We start from the raw sequence: 13,691 nt of genomic DNA on the forward strand, positions 1-13,691 counted from the left end.
TAGCAGGAGTAACCTTACGCCGAAAAAGCCTAACGTAAACGACGTAAAAAAATAGCGTCGGGCGTACGTAAATATGTGATTCGGCGTATCTAGGTCATTTGCATATTCTACGCCGAAAACGACGGAAGCGCCACCTAGCGGCCAGCGTAAATATGCACCCTAAGATACGACGGTGTAAGAGACTTACGCCAGTCGGATCTTAGGCTAATGTCGGCGTATCTTGCTTTCTGAATACAGAAAAAAGATACGCCGGCGCAGCTTTGAATTTACGCGGCGTATCTATAGATACGCCGGCGTAATTCATTGCTGAATCTAGCCCACAATTTTTAAAAGGATTCCAGGGCAATTTTGTTCACCGGTTCAGGTGCGATTCAGATGACATTTTGTACTTCATTTTGCACATGAACCAGACTGAAAATTGCACAATCTTATCTATACAGTAAAACCTTGGATTGTGAGCATAATTCGTTCCAGAAACATGCTTGTAATCCAAAGCACTTGTATATCAAAGCGAATTTCCCCATAAGAAATAATGGAAACTCAAATGATTTGTTCCACAACCATTTATTTATAAATCCTTCAGTTTATAGTCCATATATATTAAGATTATAGCAATGTGATAGGTTGCAGAAAGAAAGATTACCGCTCTCAAAGCTTCTGATCCCTCATATTGCTCCCACCCTACTCGAACCAACAGGTGCTGGCTCTGCACAAGTCCATGAAAAAAGAACAAATCCTGGACTGCCGCACTCACGATGTGAAATGTGTAATACCCTGTACACACGATCGGATATCTGATGGAATCTAATCCGATGGATTTTTTCATCAGATGTCCGATGAAGCTGACTTTCATCAGTCTTGCCTAAACACCATCAGTTAAAAATCTGATCGTGTCCAACGCGGTGACGTAAAACACTACGACGTGCTGAGAAAAATGAAGTTCAATGCTTCCGAACATGCGTCGACTTGATTCTGAGCATCCGTAGATTTTTGACCGATGGATTCCCCCACAGACAATCATTTTTTTCTATCAGTTTTTTAACCATAAGAAAATTTAAAACAGGTTCTATTTTTTTTCACTGATGGATTAAAAAAACCGATGGGGCCCACACACGATCGGCTCGTCCCATGAAAATGGTCCATCGGTCCGTTTTCATCAGACGAACCGATCGTGTGTATAGGGCTTTAGCCACCGTTTTCCTGTTTTGACCACTTTTTATTTGGCTGCATTGTATTGGATTATATTGATTTTATACAATAAAGACGCCAATCAACGGAGTGCGGCAGTCCAGGATTTGTTCTTTTTTCAATGTGATTGGTTGTGTAACAATAAAATGTCCATCCACAAATGGAAGCCTCCACAAGGGGATAAGAAGCAAAATCCAGCAGGAGCTACAGAGTATAAAAGAGAATAAAGGCGCCTCTTATGCCCCGTACACACGATTGGAAATTCCGACACCAAAAGTCTGATGTGAGCTTTTGAATAGAAATTCCAACCGTGTGTATGCTTCATCGGAGCTTGAGCGGAATTCCGTTGGAAAAACCATCCAAGGTTGACGATTTAAAGAGGCGCATCTAAGTATACAGGCATCTGGGGTAAAGATGTCCACATAGACCATCCACACCGCCGGCTCTCACCGTTGTCAGTCTGCAATCGTGACCAGGAAGACTACCCTGCAGTAGAGCGTTCTGAGAGTGAGGCTTGAACCGCTCGTGGAGTGCACATTGAAAGGGATGATGTTGATGGCGGTGAGGAGGACGGTCCATGTGGACATCTTTACCCCGGATGTCTGCATACATAGATGTGCCTATTTTATCATCAACCATGTGAGTTGTTAAATACTGTACCTTCCTTAAATGAAACCATATTGCTACACTTAGAGGCGCCTCTCTTCTCTTTTATACTCTGTTGTGACATGACGCTACTTGTATATCAAGACCTCGCTTGTATATCAAGTCAAAATGTATTTTAAACATTTTGCTTATCTTGCAAAACGCTCTCAAACCAAGTTACTCTCAAACCAAGGTTTTACTGTATTCCTATCGCACCCATTCCACACAGGCTCATAAAATGAGCGGTGCTGCAGCGATTACCAGCTGGATACTGGAAACTTCAAGCAAGTGTACATATTCGCCATCACACCATGGATCCAACGTCCAATGGTTTATTTTATTGTAGAAAAGATCACATCACAGAGTCATGTGATATTTTCTACAATAAAATAAATCTTTGGATGTTGGATCCATGGTGTGCTGCACAAGACTCTTTAAAAAACACACTGCGGCCGGCCCACAGATGTGTGAACTGGCTCCATAGAGAAGGCTGCCGGTTGTCATGAGAATTGGAGGCGGTTCAAAACACATCCAATTTACATATATGTGAAGCCAGCCTCAACCAAGGCTGGTGTCATAACTGATCACATGGGCAGCACCATGGCAGGTGAAAGTCAAACAGAGTCCAAGATGGCAGCTTCCTTAGCTAAAAAAGATAGGATGCTTTAGTTCCGCTTTAATTAAAAGCAATCCCTATGACCCTTCCCTTGTCACTGAGAGGGGAAGTGAGAATAAATCTCCCAAACACAGAAAGAAATAAAAGCTGACAGAGGTTGTAAACGCTCCCATTCTATCCAGAACTAAGACAAAAAGGTTTGGCTCGAGTTAGACTTTAAAGTCTCCATCTACTCTCAGACAAATTTAACGCTGTAAGTCAGGGCAGTGATTAATAAATATCTCCATGCCTGCACAATCCAAGTATCTGTTCTCTCTGTCCTCGTGATGTCATAGAAGAACTATGTACATATACATGCTCTACAAGACTCTGGTCCGGCCGCACCTGGAGTATGCTGTCCAATTCTGGGCACCGGTCCTCAGGAAGAATGTACTGGAAATGGAGAGAGTACAAAGAAGGGCAACAAAGCTAATAAAGGGTGTGGAGGAAATTAGTTATGAGGAAAGGTTGCGAGCACTGGGGTGGATTCAGTAAGCAATTGCGTCTGCGTATCCATAGATGCGCAGCGCAATTGCTTAGTTGCGCCTGTGTATCGACTGCTCCTGATTCAGGAAGCTCGATACGCCGACTGCAGCCTAAGATATGACTGGCATAAGGCTCTTATGCTGTCGTATCGTAGGCTGCATTCTTACGCAGGCCGCTAGGTGGCGTTCCCGTAGTGGTCAGCGTAGAGTATGCAAATTGCATACTCACGCCGATTCACTACCGTACGCGCGCCCTGCGTACGCATTTTACGTCGTTTGCGTTCGTCGGTTTCTGCGTAAGGCTGCCCATGCTATTAGCAGGGGCAGCCAATGCTACGTATACCCGTCGTTCCCGCGTAGCGATTTTTAAAAATTACGTTGTTTGCGTAAGTGAATCGTGAATGGCGCTGGAGGCCATTTACGTTCACGTTGAAGCAAATGACGTCCTTGCGACATCATTTACCGCAATGCACGTCGGGAAAGTTTCCCGACGGAGCATGTGCACTACGTTCGGCGCGGGAACGCGCCTAATTTAAATGATCCACGCCCCCTACGGGATCATTTAAATTACGCCCGCTTACGCAGGGCAGTTTTCCGGAGCGCACACGCAAATTACGGAGCTACTGCTTCGTGAATGAAGCGTAGCGCACGTAATTTAAGGAGGCGTAGCGTAAAAACGGTACGCTGCGCCTCTGTAAGAGGGCGCAAATCTACTTGAATCCACCCCACTGAACTTATTCTCTCTGGAGAAGAGACGCTTGAGAGGGGAGATGATTTCAATTTACAAATACCGTACTGGTGACCCCACAATAGGGATAAAACTTATTAAAATTAGAATAAAAGAGGTTAAACCCTAACCACTTCCGGGAAGTGGTTCTGTTATCCTGAATGGACATCTATTGACGTCCAGCAGGATAACATGTCGGCGATCGCGAGTTTGGCGTGTCAGTCTGACACCCCGCATCTCCGATCGTGATAAGAAGCCTCTGTCAGTACGGTATTTGTAAATTGAAATCATATCCCCTCTCAAGCATCTCTTCTGCAGAGAGAATAAGTTCAACTGATCATCGCATCAACCAGGAAGTACCGGTAAACGGCATTTCCCAGTTCGCGCTGACAGGGAGAGACGATCGGCGGCTCTCCCTGTCAGAGGGGGGGTCTGTGATGATAATCAGTACATTGATTTTGAGTACAGCCCCCTCAGATGGTGCCCATCAGCAGCTAAAAAGTGCCCATAAGTGGTGAGGCACTGCCCTATAAAAAAAGTCTGATAGTGCCCATTAAAGTGCCAATCAGTGACCATGATCAATGCTAATCAGTGCCCATCACAGTGCCAGTCAGTGCCCAGCAGTCAAACCTGTCAGTAACTCATCATCAGTGCCACCTGTCAGTGCCAATCAGTGCCCACCAGTGCTGCCTGTCAGTACCCATCAGTGCTGCATATCAGTGCCACCTATTGGTGCCCATCAATTCTACATATCAGTGCCACTTTATCAGTGCCCGTCAGTGAATGGGAAAACAAAATTTTATGACAGAAACAAAGAAAAACTTTTTTTGGTCTTTTTTAGTTTGTTTAGCAAAAAAAGAAAAACCCCAGAGGTGATCAAATACCACCAAAATACAGCTCTATTTGTGGGAAGAAAATGATAAAAATGTAGTTTGGGTACAGTGTTGCATGACCGCGCAATTGTCATTCGACAGCGCTGAAAGCTGAAAATTGTCCTGGGAAGGAATGTCCGAAAATGCCTGGTATTGAAGTGGTTAAACGACCTAGAGGGTTCTTTACTGTAAGAGCGGCAAGGATGTGGAATTCCCTACCACAGGCGGTGGTCTCAGCGGGGGGCATCGATAGTTTCAAGAAACTATTAGATTAGCACCTGAAAAACCACAACATACAGGGATATACAAGGTAATACTGACATATAATCACACACACAGGCCCGGATTCTCAGTGGAGATACGCCGTCGTATCTCTGCGTTGCGCCGTCGTATCTATGCGCCTGATTCTTAGAATCAGTTACGCATAGATATCTGTTAGATCCGACAGGCGTAAGTCTCTTACGCCGTCGGATCGTAACTGCATATTTATGCTGGCCGCTAGGTGGCGCTTCCGTCGAATTCCGCGTCAAGTATGCAAATTAGCTAGATACGCGAATTCCTCAACGTACGCCCGGCCGACGCAGTAAAGTTACGCCGTTTACGTTAGGCTTTTCCGGGCGTATAGTTACCCCTGCTATATGGTCGCGTAACAATGTTAAGTATGGCCGTCGTTCCCGCGTCGAAATTTGAAAAAGTTATGTCATTTGCGTAAGTCGTCCGTGAATGGGGCTGGACGTCATTTACGTTCACGTCGAAACCAATGACCTCCTTGCGGCGTACTTTGGAGCAATGCACACTGGGAAATTCCACGGACGGCGCATGCGCCGTTCGGGAAAAACGTCAATCACGTCGGGTCACAGAAGATTTACATAAAACACTCCCCCCTGATCCAAATTTGAATTAGGCGGGCTCACGCCGGCAGATTTACGCTACGCCGCCGCAACTTACAGAGCAAGTGCTTTGAGAATACAGCACTTGCCCATCTAAGTTGCGGAGGCGTAACGTAAATAGGATAAGTTACGCCCGCACAAAGTTACGCGATCGTACGAGAATCTGGTCCATAGGTGGGACTTGATGAACTCACGGGCGGACTGACAACTCATGGGGCCCCCGGGCAATAGAAGATTATGGGGCCCCCGGGCTTACAGATGGCCACCACACCAGGAGGCAGGGCAGCTAAAATCTCAGGATTTTCACATCAAAAGCATGTTGGTTTTGGACTTATCAGGGAAAGATGTAAAAAAAAAAGATTTTTACATACTGTCCCTAGTTTTATTGAGCCTGGCAACCCTGATGGGGCCCCCTAGTGGCATGGGGCCCTTGAGCAGTGCCCGAGAGCACCAATGGTCAGTCCGCCCCTGGATGAACTTGTGTCTTTTTTCTTTCTTTAACCTACAATGTAACTATGTATCTGCAGATACAGCTGTGTCTGTGTCTTTGGTAACTCGCAAAGTTCTAAAGAGGAACTCAATACTAAAAATAAAGGGCCAGATCCACATAGAAATGGATAGGCGCAGCGTATCAGAGATACGCTACGCCGCCGTATCTTACCTGGCTTTAAGTCGAATCCAGGAAGATTTCGCGCCGTAAGTTACGGCGGCGTAGTGTATTTCTGGCGGCGGAATTCAAATCGGCGATTAGGGGGCATGATTCATTTAAATGAAGCGCGTTCCCGCGCCGATTGAACTGCGCATGCTCCGTTTCGAAATTTCCCGCCGTGCTTTGCACGAAATGACGTCGCAACAACGTCATTTTTTGAACTTAGACGTGACTTACGTCCATCCCTATTCACAGACGACTTACGCAAAAAATAAAAAAAATTCAAATTTCGACACGGGAACGACGGCCATACTTAACATGGCAAGTCTATCTATATGCCGCAAAATAACAGCTTTAACTATACGCCGGAAAAAGCCGACTAGAGATGACGTAAGAGAATGCGACGGCCGCGCGTACGTTCGTGGATCGTCGGAAAAAAGCTCATTTGCATACCCGACGCGGAAAACGACGCAAACTCCACCCAGCAGACGCCGAAGTATTGCATCTACGATCCGAAGGCATACGAAGCCGTACGCCTGTCGGATCAAACCCAGATGCCGTCGTATCTTGGTTTGAGGATTCAAACCAAAGATACGACGCGGGTAATTTGAAAGTACGCCGGCGTATCAGTAGATACGCCGGCGTATTCTCACTGTGGATCTGCCCCAAAGTTTTGATTGGAGTTGAGCTTTGAGTGAATCGACACAAGTGAGGGAGATTTACCAAAACTGTAGAGTGCAAAATCTGGTGCGGCTCTGCATAGAAACCAATCAGCTTCCACGTTAAATTGTCAAAGCTTCATTGAACAAGCTGAAGTCAGAACCTGATTGGCTGCCACGCACAGCTGCTCCAGATTAGGAGTACTCCCGTTTTAGTAAATCCTTTCCTCTCCTCCTTTAGTAAATATTTCAAGAACATTTCCTGTTAACAGCATAAAGGAAATAAATGGCAATGGGAGGATTTCAGTGATGTCACTGCCCTGCCTTGTAGGTGAAAGGAGATCTCCTTTAAATGTAAGGAACGCATACAACCATTGTGGATAGTATTGTGTGCCGGGGACCAGAAGCCATAAATAAAAAGTTGAATTCTATTTCATTGACAAAAATATATACAGCAATACCTTGGATTACGAGCATAATTCATTCCAGAAGCATGCTTGTAATCCAAAGCACTTGTATATCAAAGCGAGTTTCCCCATAGGAGATAATGGAAACTCAGATAATCCGTTACACAACCAGTCTATGCAGTACCGCATGTGGCCAGAGGTGCGGGGGCGCCAGAAACACTCTGAGACACTCAGAGTTTCCCCATAGGAGATAATGGAAACTCAGATAATCCGTTACACAACCAGTCTATGCAGTACCGCATGTGGCCAGAGGTGCGGGGGCGCCAGAAACACTCTGAGACACTCAGAGTTTCCCCATAGGAGATAATGGAAACTCAGATAATCCGTTCCACAACCAGTCTATGCAGTACCGCATGTGGCCAGAGGTGCGGGGGCGCAAGAAACACTCTGAGACACTCAGTTTCCCCATAGGAGATAATGGAAACTCAGATAATCCGTTCCACAGCCACAGCTGGTCTATGCAGTACCGCATGTAGCCAGAGGTGCGGGGGCACCGGAGACACTCAGAGTTTCCCCATAGGAGATAATGGAAACTCAGATAATCCGTCCCACAGCCACAGCTGGTCTATGCAGTACCGCATGTAGCCAGAGGTGCGGGGGCACCGGAGACACTCAGAGTTTCCCCATAGGAGATAATGGAAACTCAGATAATCCGTCCCACAGCCACAGCTGGTCTATGCAGTACCGCATGTAGCCAGAGGTGCGGGGGCACCGGAGACACTCAGAGTTTCCCCATAGGAGATAATGGAAACTCAGATAATCTGTTCCACAGCCACAGCTGGTCTATGCAGTACCGCATGTAGCCAGAGGTGCGGGGGCACCGGAGACACTCAGAGTTTCCCCATAGGAGATAATGGAAACTCAGATAATCTGTTCCACAGCCACAGCTGGTCTATGCAGTACCGCATGTAGCCAGAGGTGCGGGGACACCAGAAACACTCGGAGACACTCAGTTTTCCCATAGGAGATAATGGAAACTCAGATAATCCGTTCCACAGCCACAGCTGGTCTATGCAGTACCGCATGTAGCCAGAGGTGCGGGGGCACCGGAGACACTCAGAGTTTCCCCATAGGAGATAATGGAAACTCAGATAATCCGTCCCACAGCCACAGCTGGTCTATGCAGTACCGCATGTAGCCAGAGGTGCGGGGGCACCGGAGACACTCAGAGTTTCCCCATAGGAGATAATGGAAACTCAGATAATCTGTTCCACAGCCACAGCTGGTCTATGCAGTACCGCATGTAGCCAGAGGTGCGGGGACACCAGAAACACTCGGAGACACTCAGTTTTCCCATAGGAGATAATGGAAACTCAGATAATCTGTTCCACAGCCACTGCTGGTCTATGCAGGACCGCATGTAGCCAGAGGTGCGGCGGCGCCAGAAACACTCGGAGACACTCAGTTTTCCCATATGAGATAATGGAAACTCAGATTATCCGTTCCACAGCCACAGCGCATCAATGCAGTACCACATGTGTCCAGAGGTGCAGGGGCGCCAGAAACACTCGGACACACTTTCCAAGTGTCTCTGAGCGTCACCGGTGCCCCCACACCTCTGGCCAAATGCAGTACTGCATGTGGATAGAGGTGCGGGGGCGCCAGAAGCACTCGGAGACACTGCACACCCCAGCGGCTTGTATCCTGCTTGTCTTGCGAGACAATGCTCGCAAACCGAGTCAGGATTTTTTTTTAAAACAGCTCACATTGCGAAACGCTCAGAAATCGCGTTACTCGCAATCCGAGGTTCCACTGTATAAGGGGCACTTCAACAACGTATGCATGAAACGAAGTAGAAACTCATGACTCTGGCATGACTGCTAACATAAAGCGGACCAATCAGATTGGAGGTAGCCAGGTGTAAATAGACACAAGTCCGTTTACTCCTGCCGGCCCATAGGGGTGGATGGGCCAGCCGATCCGCTCCACCCGAAAAACAGACAGGTGGTGGACCTGATCTGACCCTTTGTGTGAAAGGCGCCAAAAGGTATATAAAAACAAACACTGCATTATGGCCACTAGATGGCGCTTACAATTTTAGAAGATTATTATATAACACAGATAATGACAAGTTTCATTGCAGCAAATTTTTTTCTAGTGGAGGGGCCCATAGTGGAACGGACAATGCGGGAAGGGGGTCAGTGTGATGGTCCCTTAGCCTTTATTTAAGCATCAGTGAGTTTCTAAAATCTCAGAGTCGGACCCCCCCGGGCAATCCCCCTCGGATGCCAACACTTGACCACCAGGGAGTGCCCCCCAGTGCTCAATAGAGAAAAAAAAAAAAAACACCAATAAAAAAAAAAATTAACACAATTGGTGCCAATCAGTGCCCACAAATGGGCACTGACAGGCAACATGGGCACTGGCTGAAATGATGCCCAGCAATGCCATCAGTGCCACCCCTCAGTGTCCATCAGTGCCACCCAATGTCCATCAGTGCCACCTCTTAGTGCCCATCTATGCACAGTGCCCACCTATCAGTGCCACCCATAAGTACCCATCAGAGCCACCCATGAGTGCCCATCAGTGCCGCCAAAGAGTGCCTAGTGCCGCCTGTGAGTGCCCATCAGTGCCGCCTATATTCATGAGTGCCCATCAGTGCAGCATACCAGCGCCACCTATCAGTGCCGTCTATCGGTGCCCATCAGTACCACCTCATCGGTGCCCATCAGTGCCACCATATCAGTGCCCATAAATGAAGAAGAAAACTTACTTATTTACAAAAAAAATTAACAGAAAATTCTATTTTTTTCAAACATTTCAGTCTTTTTTTAGTTGCGCAAAAAATAAAAATCGCAGAGGTGATCAAATACCACCAAAAGAAAGCTCTATTTGTGGGATAAAAGATTATAAGAATTTCATTTGGGTACAGTGTAGCATGACCGCGCAATTGTCATTCAAATTGCGACAGGGCTGAAAGCTGAAAATTGGCTTGGGCGGGAAGGTGCGTAAGTGCCTGGTATGGAAGTGGTTAAAGCAACAGTGTAAAAATAAAATAAATTAATAGTAATAAAAAAAAAAAATGTAAAGAGCCCCTGTCCCCCCCCATGCTAGAATGCAAAGGTGAACATGCACGTCGGTCCTCCAGGCACGCAAACAGCGATCGTCCCACACATGTGAGGTATCGCCGTGAACATCAGATTATGGGCAATTATTCTAGCACCAGACCGTCTCTGTTAATCTAAAGTGGTAACCTGTAAAGGCTCTTAAAGTGTCACCTGTGGATAGAAAGTTAGAAACATTTAAGTTGTTTATAGCCGTTGCACAGGTCGTGCGCAGTTTTGAAGAATGACTGGTTTGGTTTTCTATTTATTGTGGTTTTTTTTTTTCATGAAAATTAAAAAAAGGTGTATTTTCCTTAACCACTTGGGATCTGCGCTATAGACGAAAGACGTCCACAGCGCGGCTCTCAAGTGCCGAGTGGACGTCTTTGGACGTCCTGTTGTTGTCATTCCCTGCGCGTGCCGCTGGGGGCGCGCAGCGGGGAAGCAACGCGCCCGGCGCATCGCTGGGAAGCCGATGCGTGTGCCTGGCGGCCGCGATGTCCGCCAGGTACCCGCGATCGGCGGTGACAGCAGGGACGTGGAGCTCTGTGTGTAAACACAGAGCTCCACGTGCTGTCAGAGGAGAGGAGACCTATCTGTGTCCCTTGTACATAGGGACACAGCATCGGTCACCTCCCCCAGTCACCCCCCTCCCCCCACACAGTTAGAACACACCCAGGGAATACATTTAACCCCTTCCTCACCCCCTAGTGTTAACCCCTTCACTGCCTGTCAGATTTATACAGTAATTAGTGCATTTTTATAGCACTGATCGCTGTATAAATGTGAATGGTCCCAAAATTGTGTCAAAAGTGTCCGATATGTCCGCCGCAATATCGGAGGCCTGACAAAAAAATCGCAGATCGCCGCCATTACTAGTAAAAAAAAAAATCATAAATCTATCCCCTATTTTGTAGGCGCTATAACTTTTGCGCAAACCAATCAATATACACTTATTGCGATTTTTTTTAACAATAATATGTAGAAGAATACGTATCGGCCTAAACCGAGGGACATTTTTTTTTTTTTTAATGGGATATTTTTATAACAAAAAGTAAAAAATATTGGGCCAGATTCAGAAAGATCAGCGGATCTTTCTGCTGGCGTAACATATGTCATTTACGTTACGCCGCCACAAGTTTTTCAGGCAAGTGCTGTATTCACAAAGCACTTGCCTGTAAAGTTGCGGTGGCGTAGCGTATATCACGCGGCGGAATTCAAATTCGGCGGGTAGGGGGCGTGTATCATTTAAATGAAGCGCGTCCCCGCGCCGAACGAACTGCGCATGCGCCGTCCGTAAAATATCCCAGTGTCCATTGCTCCAAATGACGTCGCAAGGACGTCATTGCTTTCGACGTAAACGTAAATTACGTCCAGCCCCATTCACGGACGACTTACGCAAACGACGTAAAATGTAAAAATTTTGACGCGGGAACGACGGCCATACTTAACATAGGATACGCCACCTAGGGGGCAGCTTTATCTTTACGCCGGCATACCTCTTACGGAAACGGCGTATCTTTACTGCGATGGGCAAGCGTACGTTCGTGAATCGGCGTATCTACTAATTTGCATATTCTACGCCGAAGTCAATGGAAGCGCCACCTAGCGGCCAGCGGAGATATAGCACCCTAAGATACGACGGCGCAGGCCGTCGTATCTTAGGTAGGTTTAAGTGTATCTCAGTTTGAGCATACACTTAAACATACGACGGGCTTAGATTGCGAGTTACGTCGGTGTATCTAATGATACGCCGGCGTAACTCTTTGTGAATCTGGCCAATTGTGTTTTTTTTCCCAAATTTTCTGTCTTATGTTTATAGCGCAAAAAATAAAAATCGCAAAGATGATCAAATACCACCAAAAGAAAGCTCTCTTTGTGGGGAAAAAAATGATAAAAATATAATTTGGGTACAGCGTTGTATGACCGCGCAATTGTCATTCAAAATGCGTCAGCGCTGAAAGCTGAAAATCGGTCTGGGCACGAAGGGGGTTTAAGTGCCCAGTAATGAAGTGGTTAAATTTGCACTTGCAAAATGGCGGCGCAAATACCGTGTGACATAAAAAAATTGCAAAACCCACCAATATATTCTCTAGGGCCTCTGTTTTAAAAAAAATATATAATGTTTGGGGGGTTTTAAGTAATTTTCTAGCAACAAAAAAATGATTGTTACATGTAAATATGATAATACTACTAATAATAAGAAGAAGAATAAAAATAATAATGTAAACAAAAACAAAAGGTGCCAGAAAAAGCCTGATCTTCAAGTGGCTATACAGAGCAGACGGGATGATGAATGACCTTAATAAAACACTAGATGGCGCTGCAAGCTGCAAAACTGCCTAATGGCATCTCTACATTTCTCTATGGTAACTCATACATAAAATACATTTCTATAAAGTTCCCACCCATAAAAGACATTTCTCTCTACAGGTACCCATCTATAAAATACATTTCTAATTTATAGCTGTAAAAAGCCCAATAAAAATAAAAAATAAAAACACAAGCAATGCAATTAATTCTGTGGGTGTCTTTTCCAGGGCTGCTGTTAAAAATCCTATACAACCTTCCTGACTGGGCCACCAAACCCAACCTACACCCCAGCTGCCCCCCCGGGGTGCAGCAAACCAGCGACACCGACTTTACCCCCTCCCACCCCAATTTTTTTTTTAAAAAGTCCCTCTTTCTGGACCCTGCTGTTGAAATGATGGGGCCAGGGAATGTTTATTTAAGCCCTAGTAAATAAGCAGGAGCGGGGGGTGTGGTCTGGTAAAATCCATGTAGTAATTTAGGAGGAAATGAGCAATAAAGTTGCCCTGAGTAACCTCTAGCAACCCAATCAGTGAGCGGTAATGGTGTGCAGTAATCTTTAGCAACCCAATCAGTGAGCGGTAGTGGTGTGCAGTAATCTTTAGCAACCCAATCAGTGAGCAGTAATGGTGTGCAGTAATCTTTAGCAACCCAATCAGTGAGCGGTAATGGTGTGCAGTAATCTTTAGCAACCCAATCAGTGAGCAGTAATGGTGTGCAGTAACTTCTAGCAACCCAATCAGTAAACGGTAATGGTGTGCAGTAATCTTTAGCAACCCAATCAGTGAGCAGTAATGGTGTGCAGTTACTTCTTTAGCAACCCAATCAGTGAGCGGTAATGGTGTGCAGTAACTTCTAGCAACCCAATCAGTGAGCGTTAATGGTGTGCAGTAACCTCTAGCAACCCAATCAGTGAGCGGTAATGGTGTGCAGTAATCTTTAGCAACCCAATCAGTGAGCGGTAATGGTGTGCAGTAACCTCTAGCAACCCAATCAGTGAGCAGTAATGGTGTGCAGTAACTTCTAGCAACCCAATCAGTGAGTGGTAATGGTGTGCAGTAACCTCTAGCAACCCAATTATTGAGCGGTAATGGTGGGCA

Source organism: Rana temporaria, chromosome 1, assembly GCF_905171775.1.
Source record: "Rana temporaria chromosome 1, aRanTem1.1, whole genome shotgun sequence".
Lineage (NCBI taxonomy): Eukaryota > Metazoa > Chordata > Amphibia > Anura > Ranidae > Rana > Rana temporaria.